The sequence below is a fragment of the Felis catus genome, chromosome B3 (assembly GCF_018350175.1).
Source record: "Felis catus isolate Fca126 chromosome B3, F.catus_Fca126_mat1.0, whole genome shotgun sequence".
In the NCBI taxonomy this organism is placed as follows: Eukaryota; Metazoa; Chordata; class Mammalia; order Carnivora; family Felidae; genus Felis; species Felis catus.
The window spans coordinates 41,504,633-41,529,932 of record NC_058373.1 but is presented as its reverse complement, the minus strand read 5'-3'; the positions used below and the strand labels follow the sequence as shown (position 1 = coordinate 41,529,932).

Here is a 25,300-nt window from a genome sequence, read left to right as displayed (position 1 = left end):
TTTATTCAGGACAGTCAATGATTCATAGCATCTTGTTTTCCATGCTTTGGAACACATCAAAATATTTTTAAACTCAACACATCAACACATCATTTAAAACAATTATAGCTCAGGCTTTCTGTCTCTCTCTCTCTCTCTCTCTCTCTCTCTCTCCTGCTTTTTATTTTTTTTTTTAATTTTTTTTTCAACTTTTTTTTTTTTTAATTTATTTTTGGGACAGAGAGAGACAGAGCATGAACGGGGGAGGGGCAGAGAGAGAGGGAGACACAGAATCGGAAACAGGCTCCAGGCTCTGAGCCATCAGCCCAGAGCCTGACGCGGGGCTCGAACTCATGGACCGCGAGATCATGACCTGGCTGAAGTCGGACGCTTAACCGACTGCGCCACCCAGGCACCCCTCTCCTGCTTTTTAAATCCACAGGTTTCTGCCCTTCTACTTTGTCTTGAGTTAAAGTGGCTTTAAAATTAAACAGCATATCTTTTTTAATGTCTGAAAAAATATTTTTTAAGGTTTTATTTTTAAGTAATCTCTACACCCAAAGTGGGGCTCAGACTTACAACCCCAAGATAGATCGGGAGTCGCATGCTCTACTGACTGAGCCAGCCAGGTGCTCCAGAAAAAATATTTTTTAGGCATAGAATAGCTTTGAAGTAATATACCAGAAACTTTTGGTTGAATACTCTTTTATAATATTTTAGTTTTTACCAGATTTTTATGCATGTGTATATTTGTATCTGTGTATGTATTTATCTCTATGTATAACTTTTTATTACTTTTTAGACTTTTTTAAAGTTTATTTGTTTTGAGAGAGACAGACAGTGCCTGTTCAAGAGGGGCAGAGAGAGAGGGAGAGAATCCCAGGCAGGCTCCTCACTGTCAGCACAGAGCCCGACGTGGGCCTCGAACCCACGAAACTGTGAGCTCATGACCTGAGCTGAAACCAAGAGTCAGATGCTTAACCAACTGAGCCACTCAGGCGCCCCTGTATGTATAACTTTTTTAATTAAATTGAATTCTAAATCACTTTTGCAACTTAAATCCTTTCTGAAAATATATGTTGCAACCCTGAGAGGATCCAACCAGAGGCTTTGCAGGATACATGAGCTCTCGGAGGGATAGTAATTTCTGAATGAGCCTGCAAAGTTTGGGTGGTGACCCATCTCTTTAAAGAGATCAGGCGGGACGGGGCGCAGTGGGGGTGGATGTGGCACTGCATGAACTTCAGATTTATGTCTAATGACAATTTGCCAAGAATCGGAATGCACTGACAAGTGGCCCTCTTGACTGTCGATAGGAAGTTACATTGGCTGGAGAGTCTTCCTTTTCCTTCCCACCCATGATTAGAGAAGAGTGACTGAGAGCTTGTCCCCTTGGTGCCCATCTCGAAAGGGACCTTGGAAGGTGCTAACAGCTTGGATCCTCCCTTTCAGGGGCACACTGACCCCCCCCACGTCTCTGTAAGGGCTTGATGAACAGGGTGAAAGTTACCATCTCTTGGGGCACTTGGGTGTCTCTGACGGTTAAGACTATGACTCTTGGTTTCGGCTCAGGTCATGGTCTCACTGTTCGTGGGTTTGAGCCCCTCTGTGCTGACAGACAGAGCCTGCCTGAGATCCTCTCTCTCTCCCTCTCTCCCTCCCCGCCCCCTCAAAATAAATAAATGAACATTTAAAAAAAAAAAAAAAAACATGGGCTCAGGGCATGATCTCACGGCTTGTGAGTTCAAACCCCATGTCCGGCTCTGTGCTGACAGCTCAGAGCCTGGAGCCTGCTTCGGATTCTGTGTCTCTTCCCCTCTCTCTGCCCCTCCCCCTCTCACGCTCTGTCTCTCTCTCTCTCCTTCAAAAATAAATAAATATTAAAAAAATTCTTTTAAACAAAAAAAGAACAAAGGTTACCATCTTTCTTCCTTTTCCTCTGATCCCTCAGCTAGTCATGGCCACCTACCCTCCGTAGAACCACCGGCTTTCAAAGAAGAAAACCGGATAAACCCTGAGATCTCTCCTGACTTCAAATCTGGTTTCAGCTCAAAGTTACTTCAGAACTTGGATTTATGCAGCATTTATGTAAAGACATGTATCTCTCTGAAAAGAGATTTGGGGACCAGGACAGAATCACCATACTTCCATGATAAATAACGGCTCTACTGCCAGTATGAGAAAAAGGGAAACTGAGGCAGGGCACAGTAACTGTGGTGTGTGCTGGGATTTGCAGCCACTACTTTTGACTTCCCGTAAGCCAGTTTGCATCAAAACCGTATAATCATATGCCCAGACCAAACTGTAGCATCTCTGTGTGGATTCCTCTAAATAAAGTGCCGCCCGGACCATGCCACCCAGGGGAGTTGGTTTGTGGTTCCTTCTGACCGTGGACGCCTGTGGTGCCAGCCTGGCTCGGGCAGGATCATGGTCCTTCTGAAAGAACAGGCGTTTATGTGTCAGCTCCGTGGGGCATGCAGGAGTCCGTTTCTAATGGTGCTCTGTGATGAGAAGACAAATAACATCCCATCCCTTCCCCGGAGGACCAGCATGGTCCTTATCCCAAGGCAGACTGGCCATGGGAAATGGAAAACTCAGGATCATCAGTGCTACGAAGGCCCATGAAACACTCCTAGTCCATCCCCAATTTTATGGAGAGGGAAACTGAGGCCCCAAAAGGTTAGGGGGTCAAGCGACCTTCCTAAGATTATATAAAGGGAGTACAGGGCTGCAGCACAACCCCGGCCCCTGCCAGGCCTCCCAAACCATTTGGTGCTGCCTTGTCTGCACCATCCCAGCGGCCCCGAAGCCCCCCGTGCAAAGACTTCCTCTAGCCTCGTGGAAAGATGCAAACACCTTCATAGTGTCCATTCGTTAATATGAAGATTCACATACTGAGGATTACTCGGTGAGTGTTTTCAGGTCAGATTTCTTTTATTTATTAATTTTGAAAGAGAGTGCGTGCGAGCAAGGGAGGAGCAGAGAGAGATAGGGAGAGAGAATCCCAAGCAGGCTCTGGGCTGATGGTGGGGCTCGAACCCAGAAACCCATGAGATCATGACCTGAGCCGAAACCAAGAACCGGGCATATAACTGATGGAGCCACCCAGGCACCCCTCAGGTCAGACTTTAAATGTAGATCTGTGCTAATAAATTAGCTACTAGCCACATGTGGCTACTGAGCTCTTGAAATGCAACCACTATAAACATGCTATAACTGTAAAATACACATCAGAGTTTGAATAGTTGTTATGAGAAAAACAAACTTTAATCATTTTCATACTGACTAAATATTGAAATAATATTTTAGGTATATTAGGTATTATTTAACGTATTATTAAAATATGGGTGTGTTTCTTTTTACATTAAAAAATGTTTAATGTTTATTTATTTTTCAGTGAGACAGAGAGAGAGAGAGAGAGAGAGAGAGAGAGAGAGCATGAGTGGGGGAGGGGGAGAGAGAGAGGGAGACACAGAATCTGAAGCAGGCTCCAGGCTCTGAGCTGTCAGCGGAGCCCGCAGCTAGGCTCGAACTCACAAACTATGAGATCGTGACTTGAGCCAAAGTCAGACGCTTAACTGACTGAGCCGCCCAGGTGCCCCAGACGGGCTTCTTTTAATGGCAGTCTCAGGGCATTCTGAGTGATAAGGGCAGAAGTTGCAAGTCCTTTTGGGTTCTAGGCCCTGAACTCACGGGATGCCCGCTTAGCCATCTAATATCGGTCAAGGCAAGTCACAAAGCCAGCCCCACTTGAAAGAGTAGGAAAATAAACTTTGCCTCTTGGTGGGAGGAGCTGCAAAGAATCGATGGCTGGATTTCATTCACCACACACATGTACTAAAATATTCATTTACTCTTTTGAAATCTACATAATGCATGGCAAACCTAGAAAGCATTGTCTCAATTTCCACCATCTCCCTTAACTGGTTACAAGGAAAAGCAACTATCGCAAAACTATCCAAACGCAGAAGGTTTAATTCTATTTAAACTTAGATAAATGTGTGGTTTTTTTTTAAATGGAAGAATAAAAGGAGGGCGGGGAATGGACTTTTAAAGAGAATGATGAAATGCAGGCCTGGAAATGGAGTCCCCAGCAGGAACATCTGCTACCACTTAATATTTAACTGTGTGAGCCCCAGATGATGAGAATGGGTGGGATTTTAGTGTTTGGAACTTACTAAGCACCATCTATTTGCTACACTAATTTTTAGTTGATGTGGAATTCTGTATTTTAGGAAGACAATTTGAAGGGCACAAAATAAAGCTAAAATGAATATAAGTGAGCAAAGTGGGGGGAGCCCCGCGGGACAGCAGGTGAAGGGGGTTAGCAGGAGTGTAGCTGGGTGTTCATTAGATGTGATTGTTACATTAAGTATCAGTTTTGCACTCAGACAAAATGCATGGAAGAGAAAAAAGGAAAGGGGAAACAGCGAAAGGAGGAGAATCTTAAATGTTAAAAAGTGCAATTTGTGAAAAAGCTTTACTTCCAAAAGAAAAGAAGATTCATTTAATTTTGGAAGAAACTCTTTCTCAAACAACTGCCGTTTTCATCTCCAAACCCAATCCACCATATGTGAGATTGCGTTCAGTTAAAGAGAACAGGTTCTGGAAATGATTTACACACTCAGGCATCAGGAAAAGTCACTGATAAAAGCGAATGTGCAATTTTCTTGGGGAGAAATGACCAATGACCACAGGGATTCAGAGAGTATGGAGTGGAATCAAGGGCTGGGGGAGCCAGGCTGAAAACAAGAGAGAAAATGTAAGCCAGGTGAGAATGATCTGGATACGAGAATTGCAGGCTACGAGAAAGGGAGATAACTGGGCAAGAATCTGCTCGCTTCCTCCCTACCGGGATCCTGCAAAAGCATTAACTGGCCTTTTAAAAATGAGAAAAAGGAGAAAGAGAAACCAAACGAAAAGGAAGACCCCGAGACATCACCAGCCTGGACCAAAAGCCAAAATGGGGGCGTTTAGAGAGAGTTGCAAGGCCTGTGGCAGCTGTGGGGTCCTGACCCACCCCTCGCCAGCCATTTGACCTTGGGTGAGTCATATGATATCTTTGAACTTCAAGTTCTTAGTCTGCAAAATGGGAGCCGAAAGTGATGCACAGAGCACGCCAGGCACGCAGTAAATTCCTATTATTCTCTCGGGGCGAGCTAAGCTCCTGCCATTTTGTCACGCTTCCTGTCTCCTCCTCAGCCCTGACATTTAAGCTCATTCAAGACAGGCCCCGACTCAGGCACGGCAGCTTTGGGGGGGTCCCAGCAGAAGCGGTGAATAGTTTTCCTTCTGGTTGGGATCTAGTGGGGCCCAAAGGGGCAAACCTCAGCACGGCTCTAATTTTTAAACATTTTGTTGCCTTAAGAGGCCAATGTAAATACTTCCCAAGAGCCTCAGTAGATTTCCAAGCGTTGCCTGTGTTGCGGCATCTGCGTCACCCCAGAGGGAAAATGCTTAACGTTTTTAATGTGGATTTTCCTTCTCCCGAAGCCTTTAAAAAAGATCTATTTCTCTGAGTACCTTTTGCCAAGAGACAAGAGAGTAGAGAACATGCCTCTGTTGAGTTTTACTTCTAAGCGTAACGTAATCCTTTGCATTAGCTGAATTCACTTCAAAAAATATTTATTGAACATTTACTATGTGCCGGGCAACTAGAGGAGCTCAGGTGAAACAAAGAAAAGTGAAACATAGTTCTTGCCCGTGAAGAGTTTCTGGTCCAGAGGGAGCTAAACCGAATACACACTCAGGGACTCCCAATCAGGTAGGAACAAGGTAAACCGGGGGTTTTGAAGGAAGGGTAGCATTTTCTCTAGATTTTTATCTCATCAACAACATTCTAATAAAAATAATGCCCTAATAAATAGTGATTTTCCGTTCTCTGTGCTCCCTTACACAATCTTATTCAAGCATCTATGTGATTTTTATAGTATGTTCACAGTACAGTTTTGTGCTCTCCTAAGCATCAAGTTATAAGCATTTCCTTTTGCTAAATACTTTTCATCATAATTTCCCTCTGTTGGTGAATGCAATTGCCTTTACGGTCCCCCATTGTAGGATGGTTGGGCTATTTCCAGTTTTTTCATAGTGACAATTTATGATGTAAAGGGTATCTTTACACATGTAGCTTTTTTTCTTCTTTAGTATAATCTTATTTAGGTTAGGTCTGCAAAGTAGGATGGATAGGGGTCGAAGGGCATGAACATTTCTGTATCTTTTGAAATATATTGCTCTGTTGTTTCCAACACTCTCCCTCAAAACTTGGGCCCATTTACGATGTCACCAGCAACCTGTTTCTTCAAAACAATGTCAGCATTGGGTGATTTTTTTTTTTTTTGGCTTTTTGTTTTTTTAATCTGATGTCACAGCTATGCCATGATGCCTCACTGCTATCTTAATTGACATTTCTGCGATAACTTTTTCCATATCCTTCCTGGTTGTACCTCTTAGTGAGTTCCTGTTCAGGTCAAGGGGGCAGAATTCTACAGGCAGAGAGCCGGGGAACAGGCCCGTTGGGGAGAACAAATGGCTCAAGCAGGTGTCGGGATGGAAGGGAAACGCAGACTCTTTGGTTGGGGGATAGGGTATACCAAAAAGAGAAATGGTGGCGGTGAGGCTAGAAAGGGAAGTGGAGACCAGCTTGTGCAAAAGTTTGCTTTGAATCCTATGGGTTTTTAGTGTAACTGGTACAAAATGCCTCATAGGAGCAAACAGTGAGATGGCCTGAGTCTCTTTACCTTGATGAATCTATGTGACCAACACCCAGAACAGCCAGCTTCACGACCCCCTATTGCTTCTGCCCAAATAAGCTCCTGCTGCTCCCTTCTTTTGCACCCAGGGCCTGCTGATTCCCTGACTCCTGCCCACCTGCCTCACCTCCAGTCACACACTCGGGGAACCCTGGCCCGCCTCCTCAGCGGCGTCCCGCACTCACCCTCAGCATGTGGCGTGGGTCATGCTACGTGGGCTCTCTCCACCTGACCCAGCCCAGGACCCAGCATCAGTCCTGAGCATTGGATCCCCAGTCCTGCACTCCTCCTGCGCCCACCCCGGCCCCCTTGGGGATGTGTTCTCTCTGTCCTGCAAGCGGGTTAAAAACCACCAGACTGGGAAGGAGGCATCCACAGTGTCTTTCCTCACCTACTGGGAAAACCGGGCACCCTGAAACAGAGCTGTAGAGGAGTGTGTTGTCCTTTGAGAAAGCACCTAGGCCTTGATTCCTAAGCTTGGTGGAATCTTACGCAATAGTGTTTGCAAGTATGAGAATCTCAGACGTGAAATAAGGCTCCCAAGACAATGGCCTGGGAGCACTCTCTGACCCAAGGGTTGCCCTTGTGACTTTCTATAAGCAGACCTTCTGATAGAAAGCCCTTGATTCCCAAAACATGCCTGTGGGAAATTTCATCCCCCCACTAAGCCTCAGTCTCCTTATCTGTGAAGTGGGAAGAATAAAACCCATGCAAGGTGTTGTGAGGATTAAACGAAATAATGTATACAGAGGACTCAGTGCCCGGAGACACTCCATAAATGGTGGTCACGATAATTTGGGTTGATTTGGTCAGCTGCCTGCCTCTGTGCCTCTTCTGAGTGCACCAGCCTGAACACCCACGATGAGATTATTGAGCATCTGGCCCCAAGCCCTCAGGTATACCACAGGCCGGGGCCCTTCCCTCCAACCAGATCTGTAGACCAGAGCTTCCTTTCAGACATCTGTGGTGGGTCCAAATGCGGGTCTCCCGATGTCCACCCATGTTAGTAACGACTGTTCCTCCAGGGCAGGGAGGGGAGAGCCAAAACCAAATCCATGCTGGACCTTGATGGGAGGGGCTGCACCCAGGGGCCTGAGGTGGGCGGGTTCCCTCAAGGCATCGTGGCTTCCACGCTGGTTAGGGGCCTTGCAGCACGTGGCACCGCCCAATCTCAGGGGCCACTGGTGGGCCACTTACTGAGCTCCCGGTGCTCTGCTCAACCCACAAAGCCAATGTCATTCTCTCCCAGTGCTCTCCAAATAGGAGGGGGAGAACGCTGAGGGTTCTGTCCCTGGGTTCTCTGTGTGGACAAGCACTACTCTGTCTCCACAGGAGGAAGGTGTGAAATCATGTCTGTGGCAGCCCCGTGGAAACGACAAAGAGCTACACAGTGTCAGGCTCCCAACTGTGAGTTTTGGCGTGAGCCCCGCCCCTTCGATTTACTGACCCCTGGAGACCAACTGCAGGTAGCGTGTTGTGATACTTGAGCAGATTGCATGGTTCGCCAGCATGGTTTTTCAGACAAGGCAGATGAAATCACACCCTCGTCAAACTGGATAGACGCCCCCAGCTGGGGTCTGGTGTAAGCTGTGTTGATGATACCATCCAGATTCCAAGCTTGTCCCCACGCTTACCTGGTGCACACCCCGAAGGGAATACTGGCAGCTCCAAAAAGTAGAAAAACAGTTGCTTTTGATCCTGGACTACACTCTGCTCTCATATTGTGGGAGAGCAATTATTAACTTGTCTTAACTTGACATTCAAAACCATCTCAGTGTCTGTTTTTTATTAACTATATCCCACCAGACAGCCTAAGACAAGTGAGGGAAAAGGTAAAGCTTTGAACGTTATCTTAGAGACCAGCTGGAGGAAAATTTAAAAAAGAACAATCATATTAGCCTGTATTCAGTGCTGCCCTCCGCTAAATCCTGCCTGCGTTCTCCCTTTATCTTGACAATGACGTGGGAATCTATTATCGCCATTTGCCAAACAAATGGATCTCAGCTATTGGAATAATCAATATTTGGTTTTTACAATGAAAAACAAATTGAGCTTTATGTCCACATGTAGTACAGCAATGGGGATGCTTTTCTCTCTACACCAAAACACCAGTTGTGGTAAAGGTGTTGGTTGCATGACTTTTGTACGTTCTTTGACTAATTCCATCTGTTCTTCCTGGGGTAAGCTCACTACTTATATTTGCAGAGGCTAAAGCATGCATTTAAAGGGGGGCTCCCTGGCCACAGCTCATGTTGCTGCTCTGTGCACACGCTGTTCTGTTCCTCACTGCAGAGGGCCCTGCATGCACGTAGGCCAACTTCGTCCTCATGCTCCCACCAGAGCGCCCTTGGCTACCTCTTGGGCCCCTTGGTGTGCACGTCAGAAACACTACCCGCCTTGGGGAGGACGGATCTGGGGAAAAGTTCATCAAAGGGTCTGGGGCTCATTTCAACAGAGAATTCCAGGGCCCCAGGCACCACAGCCTGATCTGGAAGGTGCTTCTTGTCCCCGGCCCCCTTGGCTCCATCTTGCTCCGTGGGGGAAGAGCCCAGGGATAGGAAGGCCTAAGCACGTGGTCCTGTAGTGCTGAGTGTATAGGGCAGGAACCCTGACTGCCTGATCCAAGGGTGACATTTAATGGTGTGTGCCAGTGCCAGCCCAGATGGCAAACCAAGTGGAGAAGCATCGGCTATTCTGGCCCCACAGGGCCAATAAGCATATCCCTGGACCCAGTGGAGGTCCCCAGAGTGGAGCTCACAAGGACTGGATGCCCTCTCCACCTAGATATCATGTGGGTTTTTTTTTTTTAAGTTTATTTATTTATTTTCAGAGAGAGAGAAAGAGTTAGCACATGTGCATGCAGGGTTGGGGCAGAGAGAGAATCCCAAGCAGGCTCCGCACTGTCAGTGCAGAGCTCAACACAGAGCTCGAACTCAAGAAACCCGTGAGATCATGACCTGAGCCACAATCAAGAGTCAGACACTTAACCAACTGAGCCACCCAGGTGCCCCTATGTCAAAAGTCTCCTTAGCCTGGCCTCAACCCATTCCTCCCAACTTAGTCCCAGCATGTTTCCAATTAAAGGTTAACCTCCTCCCCCCAGTAAAAGAAAGGATCTAGGCCTAAAGCAGCTACTTCAGGAGGCTTAAGCCATGAGGCCCCCCCAAGCATGCAGAACCGACTAGGTGAAGTAACCAGAGAGAAGATTGGCTCAAAGGCTAGACAGAAGAACAAATGAGAAAAATGAGTCCTGCTTCTATTCCTGAGTATAGTACCTGGAGAAAGGGGTTTACAGACCTAGGATTTAGTGGGTAAAGGCATCATGCAAAAGCAGGACTTGAAACCTTCCACTTAAGGCAATAAGAGCTCTGAGCCTCAGTTTCTTCACTAGAAAACAAAAATCTACCTCCTTGCAGGGATATCGTGATGCGTATGTGGAGATAATGCAAATGAAGTGTTTTATGCTACCGAGTGCTTCACGTATGTAAGGGCGTGCTACTGGGTAATCTTGGAGGTCTTTTCAAGTCACTTGGAAAAAATAGTTTTGATGAGGTATACTTTGTGTGCCATGAAATTCACCCATTTTAAGTGTACAACGCAGTGATTTATTTTTGCACAGTAACAGAGTCGTGCAACCCTCGCCCCGATCCAGTTTTAGAACATTTCCATCGCCCCAAAGGGACCCCTGATGCCCATGTGCTGTAGAGTTCCATTCGCACCACCCCCTAGTCTGAGGCAACCATTGATCTGGTTTCTGTACCTTTGGATATGTCCTTTCTGGACATTTCACATAAATAGAGTCATACAATACATAGTCATTTACATTCAAGTTACTTTTTACAACATTATATATGTTGTCTTTTCCTTTTTCGCCCCGTAATTCCCAACTCACCAGACGATTTTATTCTAAAAGTTTATGTCTCACATTGGTCTTTAAACCTCACTTATGCTTCCCCAAAGAAATACTGTTGTAAGTCATGGTTAAGTTCCCAGGCCAACTCCCAATGCCTACTTAACCCCGAACAGAGCCGAACTAGACTATAAACACTTCCAGCCTGAGCTTTGAGTTCTGAGAGGAGGGGGCCACGGGATACAGAAGGGACATAGGTTTTCTCCTGCTTTCCCTTATACAGGGTGCTCCTAGTAACATCCTTGGGGTGGGCAAAACTTCCTACTGCACCTCTCTCTAGATCAAAATGGGATCCTTGGATTACCCGCATTAGAATTCATTCATTGGGGCACCTGGGTGGCTCAATCAGTTGAGCCTCCGACTTTGGCTCAGGTATGATCTTATGGTTCATGAGTTCAAGCCCTGCATCGGGCTCACTGCTGTCAGTGCAGAGCCTGCTTGGGATCCTCTGTCCCGCCCCCCCCCCGCCCCTCCCACACTTGCACTTTCTCTCTCAAAGAGAAATAAAAATCTTATTTTAAAAAATTCATTCATTCATTCAACAGAAGCATTTCAAGAGCTCTATGAACTATGCATCAATTCCCCTATCCCATATTTGGAAACAGAATATCTGGGAGTAGACCGCAAGAATCTATCGTATTTCACAAGCTCCCCAAGAGATCAGAATGCACAAGACAGTGTACCTCTTCTATGCTGGACTGGCTGTCCCTGAATTTAGGGTGTCCTAAGCCATTCAGGCCTAGGCTAGCCACAAAGTATCGATTACCTATCTCCCCTCCAATTAATAAAATTCCCTTCCCTCAGTATAGCTCTTTTCTGCTAGATAATAAAAGAGCATCCAGCACTGCCCTGCATGTTTCTGTATTTTCCAAGTTTTCTTGTCTAACAGTTTAAAATTAAAAAGAAAATATAGATAACAACAGAGGCAAAACTGGATTCTGTAGCCCCTTGTCCTTCCCTGCTCAGAGCCCTATAAAAACTGCACTTAACAGCTTGATTACTGTCTCCCTCCCTCCTGCTGGGGCACAAGCTTTGGGGGGGTGGGGAGAGAGAGAAGGGGGCTAGGCAGGCTGCCTTTGTCTGGTATATTCCTGCTGCCTTGCCCAGTGGCTGCCAGATAGTAGGTGCTCAATAAGAATCTGCTGAAGATTGTGAAAGATATTGGAAATCTGATTGAACAGCTCAATACTTTGAGGAGGGGGCACCTGGGTGGCTCAGTCGGTTAAGCGTCCAACGCCGGATTGCTGCTCAGGTTATGATCTCACGGTTTGTGGAATCGAGTCCCGCATCAGGCTCTGTGCGGACAGTGAGGAGCCTGTTTGGGATTCTCTCTCTCCCTCTCTCTCTCTGCCCCTCTCCTGCTCACGCCCTCAAAATAAATAAACATTAAAAAAAAACCCAACAACTCAATTCTTGGGGTTAATATTTCCATTCACTCAAAGGTAGTTAAATTTTTCAGAGACTGTCTCTAAGAGCAGGAGGGGTACCTGATGTTTCCCTGCAGTTTCTGACAGAGAAATTAAGGGAAAATAAGAGTCCAGGCTTTTTGAAGAAAGAGGATTTGGGGCCCAGAGACCATCACATGCAGGCTCTTGCTTTTAACTCCACCTTCCCAGTTTGTGGGACTCTGTTACAGAGGCCTGAAGAAATCAGTACACTGTCTCACCTCACTTCCATTTTTCCTTCACTTTTGCTGTGCCGTGGGATTATGTCCTTCCATAAAGTGTTTGCCTTAGGCTCTGTTGTCAAAGGCAGTTAAAAATATTATATATATATATGTATATGTAATATACATATAATTTTTATATTTTACATATTATATTATATATATTATTTTATTATATATTATATTATATATTAATATATTTTACAATATATAATATAATTATATAATATGTGTATATTGTAAAAAATATATAATATATATTTTATAATAAAATATAATTTATAATGTAATATATAATATCTATAAAATTTTAAGTATTATGTATATATTTATTATGTGTATATAAAAATGATGGTAATATTACGTATTATGTATATACACATTTGCGTATATAAATATATATTTGTGTGTATTATGTATACCTGAGGTGGAATTCGACCCATGATAGATAGGAGATGATTTTTTATATATATATATATATATATATATATATATATATAAAATATACATTATATGATTATAGGAGATGATTTTAGGAGGGTTATGTTTATAAAGGCATGAACTATTATTTTTGAGAGAACACATAAGAAACTGGTAAAAATCATTGCCTCTCCAGAGGAGGAGTGTCTCGGGACAGGGATGAAGAGAGAATTTTCTGGTTTTCTTTTTGCACCCTTTGCATGTCGAACAATGTGGATTTATTGTGTTTTGGTTTTTTTAAGGTAAATTTAAAATGGTTCAAAGACAGTGAGCCTAAGAAGGCCAGAGGCCCTGAAAAGGACACAGAGAGTACAGAGTAGAATGGCCTTGATGTAGAATGTAGAATGGCCTTGATGACCAGATAACAGATGAGGTACGTGATGTCCCAGAAGCCAGCACATTCTGCGCCAAAGCCTAGTCAAGATGAATCACGGTTCAGGGAGTAAACATGGGCAGGTGTCTTCCTCCACTATGGTGATGACACGTAAGCCCCCAGGATGAAGGAGGACAGTCACCCTAGGGAAAAGAAAAGAGAGGAACAAATACAGACTCCACTGAGCTTAAAACTAAAATGACCAAGAAAACCCTCAAGTGTCTGAATTTTCCTGGAATTGACTATCGTCTGACTGTTACTGTGTCTGCATTTAACCAGAAGGCAGGATGGGAGCTCGTGATAGTATTTAAAGCTAAATTTCAGAAAAATTTGGTATTTTAATTGGTATTTCCCCCATGTTACAGATGGGAAAACCAAGACTTAATCACGGTTATGCAACATCTACGTGTTAGAGCTGGGTGTTAGTGTCAAACCTAGGTGCTTCTAGCCCCCGAAGCTGATGCTTTCTTCAGGACTCCACATTCCATGTTAAGTGGGGTTTATTTGGTCACTTTTCTAAGAGAGGTCCGCACGTCTGCCAATTAAGTGGCCAATTGGCTCTTAACCAAATGATGCTTTGGGGTCGGGAGTAGGAAAGACTGAAACTGGAGAGGAGTGGAAAAAATAGAGGGAAAGAAGTGAAGCCCCACTCCCACTCATCTTTGCTTCTCTTTCTGGAGAAGGTACATCTTGTCCAACAGGTTACTTCTCCCTTCAGTACAGTCTGATCCAGGTGTAGCTCCTACTTGGCCTGAATTCTTGGTGACCTGGTGTTTTGGGGGACTGATTTGAGAAGGTTTGAGTTGACAAGCTATGGTGTCATGTCATAGGATGTCTGTTATTGCCAGAGTGTTCCCCAAGGGACAATGATAATCTGGGTCAGTCATAGACTGTTCTCTTGGTCTGACTTTATAAAATTCGAAGGATTCTGCTCCCAACTGGTTCTTGTGATTAAAGAGCAACAGTATTCCTGTGGCAAAAACTTATAGATTATTTATATAAAAATAAAAAGAATGCCTGACACTATGGAAACTGGAATCTTCTGACCTAACTATGGTTAGCAATAGGAGAGCTTCATGTTTACCAAACACTTCCTTTCCTTTGGGCCCCAGAGTTACTGAGTTCATCTTCTATCAATCTACTTATTCTAACAATTATTGGGAGAGAGGTTTTAAAATTTTTTTTTTTCAACGTTTTTTTATTTTATTTTTGGGACAGAGAGAGACAGAGCATGAACGGGGGAGGGGCAGAGAGAGAGGGAGACACAGAATCGGAAACAGGCTCCAGGCTCCGAGCCATCAGCCCAGAGCCTGACGCGGGGCTCGAACTCACAGACCGCGAGATCGTGACCTGGCTGAAGTCGGACGCTTAACCGACTGCGCCACCCAGGCGCCCCGGGAGAGAGGTTTTAAAATCTCAGACGGTTGGGGCACCTGGATGGCTCAGCTGGTTAGGCATCTGACTCTTGATCTCAGCTCAGGTCTTGGTCTCAGGGTTGTGAGTTCCAGCCCTGTGTTGGGCTCCACACTGGGCATGAAGCCTACTTAAGAAAAAAAAAAAAAATCTCAAACAGTAATTGTGGTTTTGTTTATAACTCCTTGTAGTTCTATCAGTTTTTCCTTCATGTACTTCATGAAGCTCTATTATAAGGTATACAAGTGGTTAAGATTGAATTGAATTGACTTCTTTGTCATTATTTCATTACTCTCTTTATTCCTGGTAATATTCTTTCTCTGAAATCTACATCGTCTGATATTTGTATAACCACTCCAGTTTTCCTTTGACTAGTGTTAGCATGGTATTATTTTTTCTATCCTTTTACTTTTAACCTATTTGTGTTTTTTTTTTTTTAATTTTTTTTTCAACGTTTTTATTTAGTTTTGGGACAGAGAGAGACAGAGCATGAATGGGGGAGGGGCAGAGAGAGAGGGAGACACAGAATCGGAAACAGGCTCCAGGCTCTGAGCCATCAGCCCAGAGCCTGACGCGGGGCTCGAACTCACGGACCGCGAGATGGTGACCTGGCTGAAGCCGGACGCTTAACTGACTGCGCCACCCAGCCGCCCCTAACCTATTTGTGTTTTTATATTTAAAGTGAGTTTCTTGGGGCACCTGGGTGGCTTGGTCGGTTGAGTGTCTGACTTCGGCTCAGGTCATGATCTCACAGTCTGTGAGTTCGAGCCCCGCGTCGGGCTCTGTGCTGACAGCTCAGAGCCTGGAGCCTGTTTCAGATTCTGTGTCTCCCTCTCTCTCTGCCCCTCCCCTGTTTATGCTCTGTCTCTCTCTGTCTCAAAAATAAATATATGTTAAAAAAAATTTTTTTTAAGTGAGTTTCTTATCGATAGCATGTAGTTGAGTCTACTTTCTTATCTTTGTTTTAATCTGGATATTTAGCTCATTTACATTTACTGTGATGATTTTTATGATTGGCTTCAATTTTCTCTCTTGTTCTGCCTTTTTTCAGCTAATTAGATATTTTTCATGATTCCATTTTTCTCGATTTATTGGCTATAGCTCTTTGTTGTGCTACTTTAGTGACTGCTTTAGGGTTTATAGTATGCATCTTTAACATCACAGTTTAACTTCAATTGACATTATACCACTTCATGTATGATGTAAGAATGTTATAATGATATACCTATGTATAATATAAAAACCTTATAACTGTATATCCTTCTGGCTTTTGGGTTATTGTTCTCATACATTTACTTCTAAATAATGGCATTATTATCTTTGCTTTAAATAGTCAATTATCTTATTTTTTAAGTGTTTATTTATTTATTTTGAGAGAGAGAGTGCACAAGCACGAGCTGGGGAGAGGCAGAGAGAGAGGGAGAGAGAGAATCCCAAGCAGCCTCCACAGTATCAGTTCATGGAGGCCGATGTGGGGCTCGAACTCACAAACCATGACATCGTGACCTGAGCCAAAGTCAGACACCCAAACAACTGAGCCACCCAGCTGCCCCATAAATAGTCAATTATCTTATAAGGAGATTTAGCTAAGAAGAAAAAAGCCTTTAAATTGCTGATGCAGTTGTCATTTCTGATGTTCTTTATTCTTTTATGTGGATCTAGATTTCCCTTTGGTATCATTTTCCTCCTGCTTATTAGACTTTCAATAACATTTCTTGTAGAATATGTCTGCTGCTGATGAATTTTTCTAGCTTTTGTGTTTCTGAAAATGTATTTTACCTATCTTTCTTTTTCCTTCTTACAAAACTTTTTTTAAAGATTTTATTTTTTTAGAGCAGTTTTAGGTTCGCAGCAAAATTGAGAAGGAAGTATACAGATTTCTCATATATCACCTACCCCCATACATGCATAGCCTCTCCCCTTATAAACATCCTCCACCAGAATGGTACATTTGTTGCAATTGATGAACCTACATTGACACATCACAGTCATCCAAAGCCCAGTTTATCTTAGGGTTCATTCTTTGTATCATACATTCTGTGGGTTTAAGGCAAATGTGTAGTAACATGTATTCACTATTGTAGTATCATACAGAGTGTTTTTACTGCCCAAACAATCCTCCCTGCTCTGCCTGTTCATTCCTCGCACTCCAACTCCTGGCAACTACTGATCTTACTGTCTCCACAGTTTTGCCTTTTCCGGAATGTCATACAGTTGAAATCATACAGTATATAGCCTTTTCAGATTGACTTCTTTAACTTAGTAGTATGCATGTCTTTTCATGCCTTGATAGGTCATTTCTTTTTAGCATTGAATAATATTCCATCGTGTGGATGTACCACAGTTTATTTAGCCATTCATCTATTGGAGGACATCTTGGTTGCTTACAAGTTCTGGTAATTATGAATAAAGCTGCTAAAAACTAAGGAGTGCAATTTCTGAATCATACGGTAAGAATATATTTAGGGGTTTTTTTTTAATGTTTATTTATTTTTGAAAGAAAGAGAGGGAGAGGGAGAGAGAGAGACAGCGCGTGAGCAGGGAAGTGGCATAGAGCGAAGGAGACACAGAATCTGAAGCAGGCTCCAGGCTCTGAGCTGCCTGTCAGCACAGAGCTGAACACAGGACTTGAACCCACGAACCACAAGACCATGACCTCAGTTGAAGCCGGACGCTTAACCGACGGACACCCAGGCGCCCCAAGGATATGTTTAGTTTAATAAGAAACCTCCAAAATGTCTTCCAAAATGCTCATGCGATTTTGCACTCTCACTAGTGGTGAGTGAGAGTTCCTGTTACTCTTGAGTCCTCACCAGCAGTTGTCATAGTTGACAGTGTACCAGATTTGGCCGTTCTAATAGGCATGTAGTGATACCTCATTGTTTTAATTGGCATTTCCCTGGTGACATAGAGTGTGGATTACCCTTTCATATGCTTATACACCATCTGCATATCTTCTTTAGTGACATGTCTGTTAAAGTTTGGCCCACTCTTTATTTGGGTCTTTTGTTTGTGGGTTAAAAAAAAATTTTTTTTAATGTTTATTTATTTTTGAGTGAGAGACAGACAGACAGAGTGTGAGCAGGGGAGGGCCAGAGAGAGAGGGAGGCACAGAATCCGAAGCAGGCTCCGGGCTCTGAGCTGCCAGCACAGAGCCCAGTAAGGGGCTTGATCTCACGAACCATGAGATCATGACCTGAGCTGAAGTCAGATGTTCAATCGACCTAGCTACCCAGGTGCCCCTAGTTGTTTGTTTGTTTGTTTGTTTAATTACATCTCTCTTTTTTTTCTTATTGCTATCTTATTGTTGAGTTTTAAGAGTTTTGTGTATGTTTTGGATAACAATCCTTTGTCAGGTATGTCTTTTGCAAATATTTTCTCCCTGTCTGTGGCTTGCCTTCTCATTCTCTTGATCATCTTTATTTTTTAAAGATATTTTCATTGAATGCAGAATTCTAGTTTGACAGATTTTTTTTTTCTTTTTAGCACTGTATTTAATTTTTTGGTAAAGTTTATTTATTTTGAGCTAGAGTGTGAGCAAGCACAAGCAGGGGAGGGACAGAGAGAGGGAGAGAGAGAATCCCAAGCAGGCTCTGTGCTGTCAGTGCAGAGCCGAGGGCAGGGCTCGATCCCACAAACTGTGACATCATGACCTGAGCTGAGGTCAAGAGTCAGATGCTCAACTGACGGAGCCACCCGGGCGCCCCTCTTTTTAGTACTATAAAGATGTCATTCTACTATCTTCCAACTTGCTTCGTTTCTGACCAAAATAATCTGTCATCTTTATTTTTGTTTCTCTGTAATATGTCTTTTTTCCTCCACTGCTTTTTATTCTCTCTTTATTACTCGTTTTAAGCAATTTGATTATGATGTGCCTCGAAGTTTTCTTCTTCATGTTTTTGTGCTTAGGGTTTGTTGAGCTTCTTGGATCTGTGGGTCTGTAGTTTTTGTCAAATTTAGAATATTTTTGGGCGCCTGGGTGGCGCAGTCGGTTAAGCGTCCGACTTCAGCCAGGTCACGATCTCGCGGTCCGTGAGTTCGAGCCCCGCGTCGGGCTCTGGGCTGATGGCTCGGAGCCTGGAGCCTGTTTCCGATTCTGTGTCTCCCTCTCTCTCTACCCCTCCCCCGTTCATGCTCTGTCTCTCTCTGTCCCAAAAATAAAAAAAATAAAAAAATAATTGAAAAAAAAATTTAGAATATTTTTGGCCATTATTCCCTCAAATATTCTTTTTGACCCCTGGACCCCCATTTCTGGGACTCTAATTTCTAAATTACACGTATGTTAGGCCACTTAAAGTTATTCTTCATTTTACTGATGCTGTAACTTTTCTTCAGTCTTTTTTCTAAGTTTCATTTGGGATAGTTTCTATGCTATGTCTTCAAGTTCACTCTTCTTTTTTTCGATAATGTACAATCTATTTATCCTAGCTCGTGCATTTTTCATCTTGGACATCATAGTTCTCATCTCTCAAAGTTCACTTTGGGCCTGTTTTATATCTTCCATGTCTCCACTTATTATGGCCATTCTTTCTTCTAGTTTCTCAAGATATGGAATACGGTCCTAATAACTTGAAAAATACATTGTTGTACATGAATTACAGCATCTGTATTCTTTCTGGGTCATTTTTAACTCACTGATATTTGTCTTCATTCTGGATTATATTTTCCTGATTTTATGCGTGCCTGGTACATTTTGTTTGGATGCCAAACATCGTGAATTTTACTTTGATGGATGTGAATACTTTTGTATTTATATAAATATTCTTGAGCTTTGTTCTTGAATGAAGTTAAGTTACTTGGCAATAGTTTGATCATTTCAGGTCTTATTTTAAAATTTTGTGAGACTAGATCAGAGCTGCATTTCATTTACAGTTATTTTTTCCCCGAAGACAAGACCCTCCTTAGTACTCTAGTCAGTGCCTCCTGCATTATGATGTTTCCACTCTGGCTGTTGGGAAAAGGAATTACTTTTGGCCCAGTGTGAGCTCTGAGTACTGTTCCCTCAAATCCTTTTAGGTGGCTCTTTTCCTTGTCTCAGCAAGATTCTTCACATGCGTGGGCTGACCAGTATCCAAATGTGTACTCAGGGGGCCTCCTTTGCAGATCTTCAGTATTCTCTCTCTGTGCAGCTCTCTCCTCTCTGTTACTCTGCCCTGTGAGCTCTAGCTGCCAGGGCTTCCCTGGACCCCACCTCTGTTTATTCAACTCAGAGAATCTCTCCTTCCGAGAGAAGCCTCACCTGAGATCAGGCCCTCCCCAGGGCAGCTCACATCTGGAGACTTAGAGAGGCAGACGTTATGGGGCGCCTGGGTGGCGCAGTCGGTTAAGCGTCCAGCTTCAGCCAGGTCACGATCTCGCGGTCCGTGAGTTCGAGCCCCGCGTCAGGCTCTGGGCTGATGGCTCGGAGCCTGGAGCCTGTTTCCGATTCTGTGTCTCCCTCTCTCTCTGCCCCTCCCCCGTTCATGCGCTGTCTCTCTCTGTCCCAAAAATAAATAAACGTTGGAAAAAAAATTAAAAAAAAAAATAGAGAGGCAGACGTTTTGTATCACTGTGGGACACTCTGAAGGCCACTACTCATCCCTGAGCTCCCTGTGGGTTGACTGAAGCTTTGTCATCCCTGCATAGCAGTTCTTCTTCTCCCGATGCCCAATCCTGGTTTCTCTGCCTGCCTTTTGCAGGCATTAATTCCTAACAAATGCCTTGTGCCCAGGCTCTGGCTCCACATCTGCTTCTGGAGAAGCCCGCTTGAGATGATTATCAAGCCAGTGACTACTGTGGGCAATTAAGTGGAGCTTAACCTCCAGGGACCTCTAGGAGACAGTGCAGGGCGTGTGCCTCGGAGTTATTCTGTCTGAGGATCAAGGGAGCTGGAGAATGTATCTACCAGCTCCCCTCAAGCATGGACTGAGGGCTGCTCTGGGAGCTGTTAAATCCTGGCCCTCTGGTCTGCCCCGCGGGCAGCACAGCAGGCTCCAGCAGCCAGAGAAAGCCCTCCGGCAATAATGTGGGATGCTGGAGCGGGGCCAGGCCTAAGTGCTGGATCCAGGCAGGCGAGATTCCTGGTTGGTACAGGGACTGCTACATTCATACAAAGGAAGAGTAAATAGCAGGAAAAATGAACGCAATATCTGTATCGATATGAATAAATCTCACAAAAATAATATTGAGTGAAACCAGCAGGTTGCAGGAGGAGATATGTAATAGAATATAATTTATGGAAATGTTTCAAACATGCAAAACAAGAGCAAATATTTTTGCGACGTAGGTACTCGTAGTAAAAGTAGAAAATGTGATGAACAGCGAATTCAGGTGAGTCATGACCACAGACAGGGAGGGAGGGATGGGATTAGAGGGCGCACACAGGAGGCCTTAAAATAAAAGTGTATTTTAAGTGTTTTGTTTTTTATGCTGGGCAGTAGGTATACCTATGACCATGGCATTATAGTCTAAAGTTTTTCTAGGTCTGAAATTTTTTAAACGAAAAAGTAGTATTAACCAAAGTAAAATCTTATTGGAAGAATCCAAATGGTTTTAAGGATTAAGGATCTTTTTAAGTTGAAAAATGCATCTGGGAGAAGAGCACCAGAGAATGTAATAGAAATCGCCCTTGGAAAGTAGAAATACTTCCAACTTCATACTTTCCCTGTCTGAACTTTTTTTTTTTCTTTTTTTTGAAAAAAAATTTTTTTTCAACGTTTTTTATTTATTTTTGGGACAGAGAGAGACAGAGCATGAACGGGGGAGGGGCAGAGAGAGAGGCAGACACAGAATCGGAAACAGGCTCCAGGCTCCGAGCCATCAGCCCAGAGCCTGACGCGGGGCTCGAACTCACGGACCGTGAGATCGTGACCTGGCTGAAGTCCGACGCTTAACCGACTGCGCCACCCAGGAGCCCCTGTCTGAACTTTTTTTAACATGAGCAGAAACTGCCTTTTAAAAGTTTTTTTTTTTTTTAATATTTATTTTTGAGAGAGAGAGCATAAGTGGGGTAGGGGCAGAGACAGAGGGAGACGGAGGCACTGAGACGGAGGCACACACTGGGGTGTGTGGTGTATGGGGATACAACCCTATTACCATACCATTGCCGGGATTCCCTCCGTGGCCTTCATTCCCCTGACTTATTCATTCCCAAACTGGACACCGGTGTCACCCTCTCCCTGCCCGCTCCCCTTCACCCATTTTGCCTAGGCCCTCACCCCTTCCCCTTGGGCAACCAGTTTGTTCTTTGTATTTGTAGGTCTGTTCTGCTTTTTTTTTTTTTCTTTTTCTTAGATTCCGCATCTAAGTTAAGTCACAATGGTATCTGTCTTTCTCTCACTTATTTCACTTGGCATTATACCCTCCAGGTCCATCCATATTGCCCCAAGTGGCAAGATCATTCTTTTTTTTTTTTTTTTTTTTTATGGCTGAGAAATATTTCATTGTGTGTATCTATCTACCTACCTACCTATCTCTTTATCTGTGTCATATCATCTTTATCCATTCATCAAGTAATGGACATTTGGGCTGCTTCCATATCTTGGCTATTATAAATAGGGCTGCAATAAACATAGAGATGCACACATCTTTTTTAATTTGTGTTTTCATTTTGGGGGGGGGGTAAATAACCCAACAGCGGAATTAACTGGATCATATGGTATTTCTATTTTTAAGTTTTTGAGGAAACGCCATACTGTTTTCCCCAAGAGCTGCACCAGTTTGCGTTCCCAGCAACAGTGCATGAGGGTTCCTTTTATTCCACATCCTTGTCAACACTCGTTACTTTTTGTCTTTTTGATACTAGCCATTCTGACAGGTGTGAGGTGATATGTCATTGTGGTGTTGATTTGCATTTCGCTGATGGTTAGTGAGGCTGAACATCTTTTCATGTGTCTGTTGGCCATCTGGATGTCTTCTTTGGGAAAATGTCTATTCGGGTCCTCTGTCCACTTTTTAATCAGATTATTTGGGTTTTGTTTTGTTTTATTTTGTTTTGTTGGTGTTGAGTTGTAAAAGTTCTTTATAGATTTTGGATAGTAAACCCTTATCAGATATGTTATATGCAAATACCTTTTCCCATTCAGTAGATTGCCTTTTTATGTTGTTGATGGTTTCCTTCACTGTGCTAAAGCTCTAACACCACTATTTTAATTTCCATTAATCCTTTTCCAGGTTTGCCCACACACATACATAGTGCTGAACTGCAGTCATATTGCACATGTATCCTATACTCTACTTTTCTCACCTAATTATACGTGGTATGTCCATAAATGTTTCTCCATTTCTATATAGTCTAAAGAATCATCCTTTTAAATGGCTGCACAATGTTCCGTTGTGTTGATGCATTCATCCAGTCCTCTATTTTGGACATTTATATTGCTTCTCAATTTTAGATATTGAAATAACTTTATGATAAATATACTCATAGAGGTTTTTGTTTATGTTAAATATAACCTTAGCAGAATCCCAGGGATACAATTACTAAGTCAGGGGGTGTGACTGTCTGTGTGGAATTTTGCCACGACACACATAAAGCTTTCTCTCTGACAATGGCTGTTTACTTAAAGCCCTGGCCCTCCCAAATGCCTAGGAATCTTCATTTTAGAAATAATCTATTTTGGGCTTGTTTTTGTTTTACTAGTTTGTGGGGAGGCTAAAGAAGACAGCTGGGAGGAGATGGGCAAACCCCAGTTTGCCCAAAGAAATGTCTATTTTCTTTTTTTTTTTTTTTTAAGTTTATTTCGAGAGAGACAGAGACAGCACAAGCAGCGGGGGAGAGGTGCAGGGAGAGAGGGAGAGAGAGCATCCTAAGCAGGCTTCACACTGCCAGCACAGAGCCTGATGCGGGGCTCGAACTCAAGAAACTGTGAGATCATGGCCTGAGCTGAAACCAAGAGTCAGATGCTTAACCGACTGAGCCACCCAGGCACCCCAGAAATGTCTATTTTCTAAGGGCCATGAAGAATTTAGGGGGAAGGCAGTCCTCACTTCTAATCCTGACTACTACTGCTGAGTTGTGCAGCCTTAAGAAAGTGGTCCCCTCTGAGACTCAGTTTCCTCATCTGTGAAATAGATAGCAACTATGTCTACCTCACGGGTATGTTCTGAGGATGAAGTGAGAAAACGCACTGAAATGCCGGATGCAGAGCTTGGCCCCTAGCAGGTGCTCCCCAGATGCGGACGGATACTACGATCAGCAGAAATACTCCCCCACAGACCAGTGCATCAAAGGCAGAGCCCAGCCCTGCTGATGGAAAGGGTGCAGAAGCTGGACCCACAAATCTGCCTGGCCGCAAAGTCGCTTCCTATGTGAAAGGCTGGTATTTCTCAAGGGTTCTGATGCTGGTGATAGTTAAATGATTGAAGGAAGGGGAGGGAAAGAATCTTCTCTGAACTTGGGAACCTGTACTTTCCATATTAGCCCAGAAATGAGAGGAGACTGGTGTTCCTTGGACAACTATGATGTCCTAGGTGTTTCCCGGGCACTTGTTGCCCCACGGTCTCTGTGCAGTGTGAGGAAAACTTGGAGTCGTCTAGGTAACCCATGTTTGCACCCTGACCCCCCCACAGCTGGGGAATTGCACAGCTGTATGTAATGTTTCCTTGTGCGTAAAATGGGGGTGATCAATCATCCTCGTGGGAAGAAACCATGCCTCTAAAGCGCCTGGTACATAGTACGCACCCAGTGGCAGCTGTAATGGAAACTTGCCCCGGCGCTGAGCCTGGGGTGGGGTCTCCTGCCTCCAAAATCCACATTCTTTCCACCACCATTCTTCCTCTCTATGCACATACCATGGTCTGTGTGACACAGAACACTGAAGGAATACTTGCATGTTGATTCAAGGAAAGGATTCTTCTGGGCGTCTATGTTCGGAGCATTCTGTAATCATGAAATTCATCTCTCCACTCACTTCTGAAAGTTTCCCTTCTTATTCAGGACCTCAAAAGGGGTGGAGACCCCGAAATGTAGATTTTCCCCAGATCAGAACAGCCACTGGGAACAGAAGCCCTGATACCCTCGTGGAGAGCAGTCCCTGCCTCTTCTTGGATGACGGCTTTCCCTGGAATAGCTGGACATTCATTCGTTCACACAAGGGGAAGCAAGCTCAGAGAAAAGCAAACCCGCGTTTTAAAGCCTTGGGGATATTTACCACACCTTGTTGAACCTGTTTGGTTAACAGGTAAGGAAACTGAGGCCCAGTCAGTCACGTTGGTCACAACTGCTCCACGCTTTCGTGTCTGAAACAAAATTTCTAACCACCCTGTGCTTCTGGTAAACAGTGTTTGAGGTTTCACGTCAATACGAGCGATCATATGTGAGAGCGTCTCTGGCTGTGCCGTTAAATTACCACCTTTCTAGAGTAATCTCTGCCCGAAATACGCTGCGGCTGGGATGGCCTCTTGCGCGTGAAATGACCGCGGGCCCCGTGGGCATGCAGAGGTCTGAATCAGGAGAAAGGTGACCCCCCCTTGGCAAGATGGGAGGAAACCTCACGTGTTTCAACTCGCTGGTGCCAGACTCCACACAGGGCCTGCTTCTGTCAAACAGTCCCTCTCTGCAGCCATCCTCACGTGACGGGGTGGAGCCACCACGCTCGCTTATTTTCAGCGGGAGCAAGCAGGGGCTGCTTCATAGAGGAAAGAGCTAAGAACGCACTCTGCCCACAGCGGGTACGGCGTCTTGCTGTTCTAAGCCTCGGTTTCCTTATCTGGAAGGTGGGGACGGTAACCTTTCCCGCATCCAGTCCTAT

General features: G+C 44.1%; 1 protein-coding gene across 2 annotated transcripts in view; it reads left to right on the top strand.

The window, feature by feature from the left end:
* APH1B (aph-1 homolog B, gamma-secretase subunit) overlaps positions 1 to 8,497 on the top strand; it is a 138,683-nt gene extending 130,186 nt beyond the window's left edge. For both annotated transcript variants that reach the window (XM_023255250.2, XR_002742900.2), the window contains one exon: positions 8,061 to 8,497. The gene's annotated coding sequence lies outside the window, so the exon portion shown is untranslated. The remainder of the gene's footprint in view (positions 1 to 8,060) is intronic.
* The last annotated feature ends 16,803 nt before the right edge of the window (positions 8,498 to 25,300 follow it).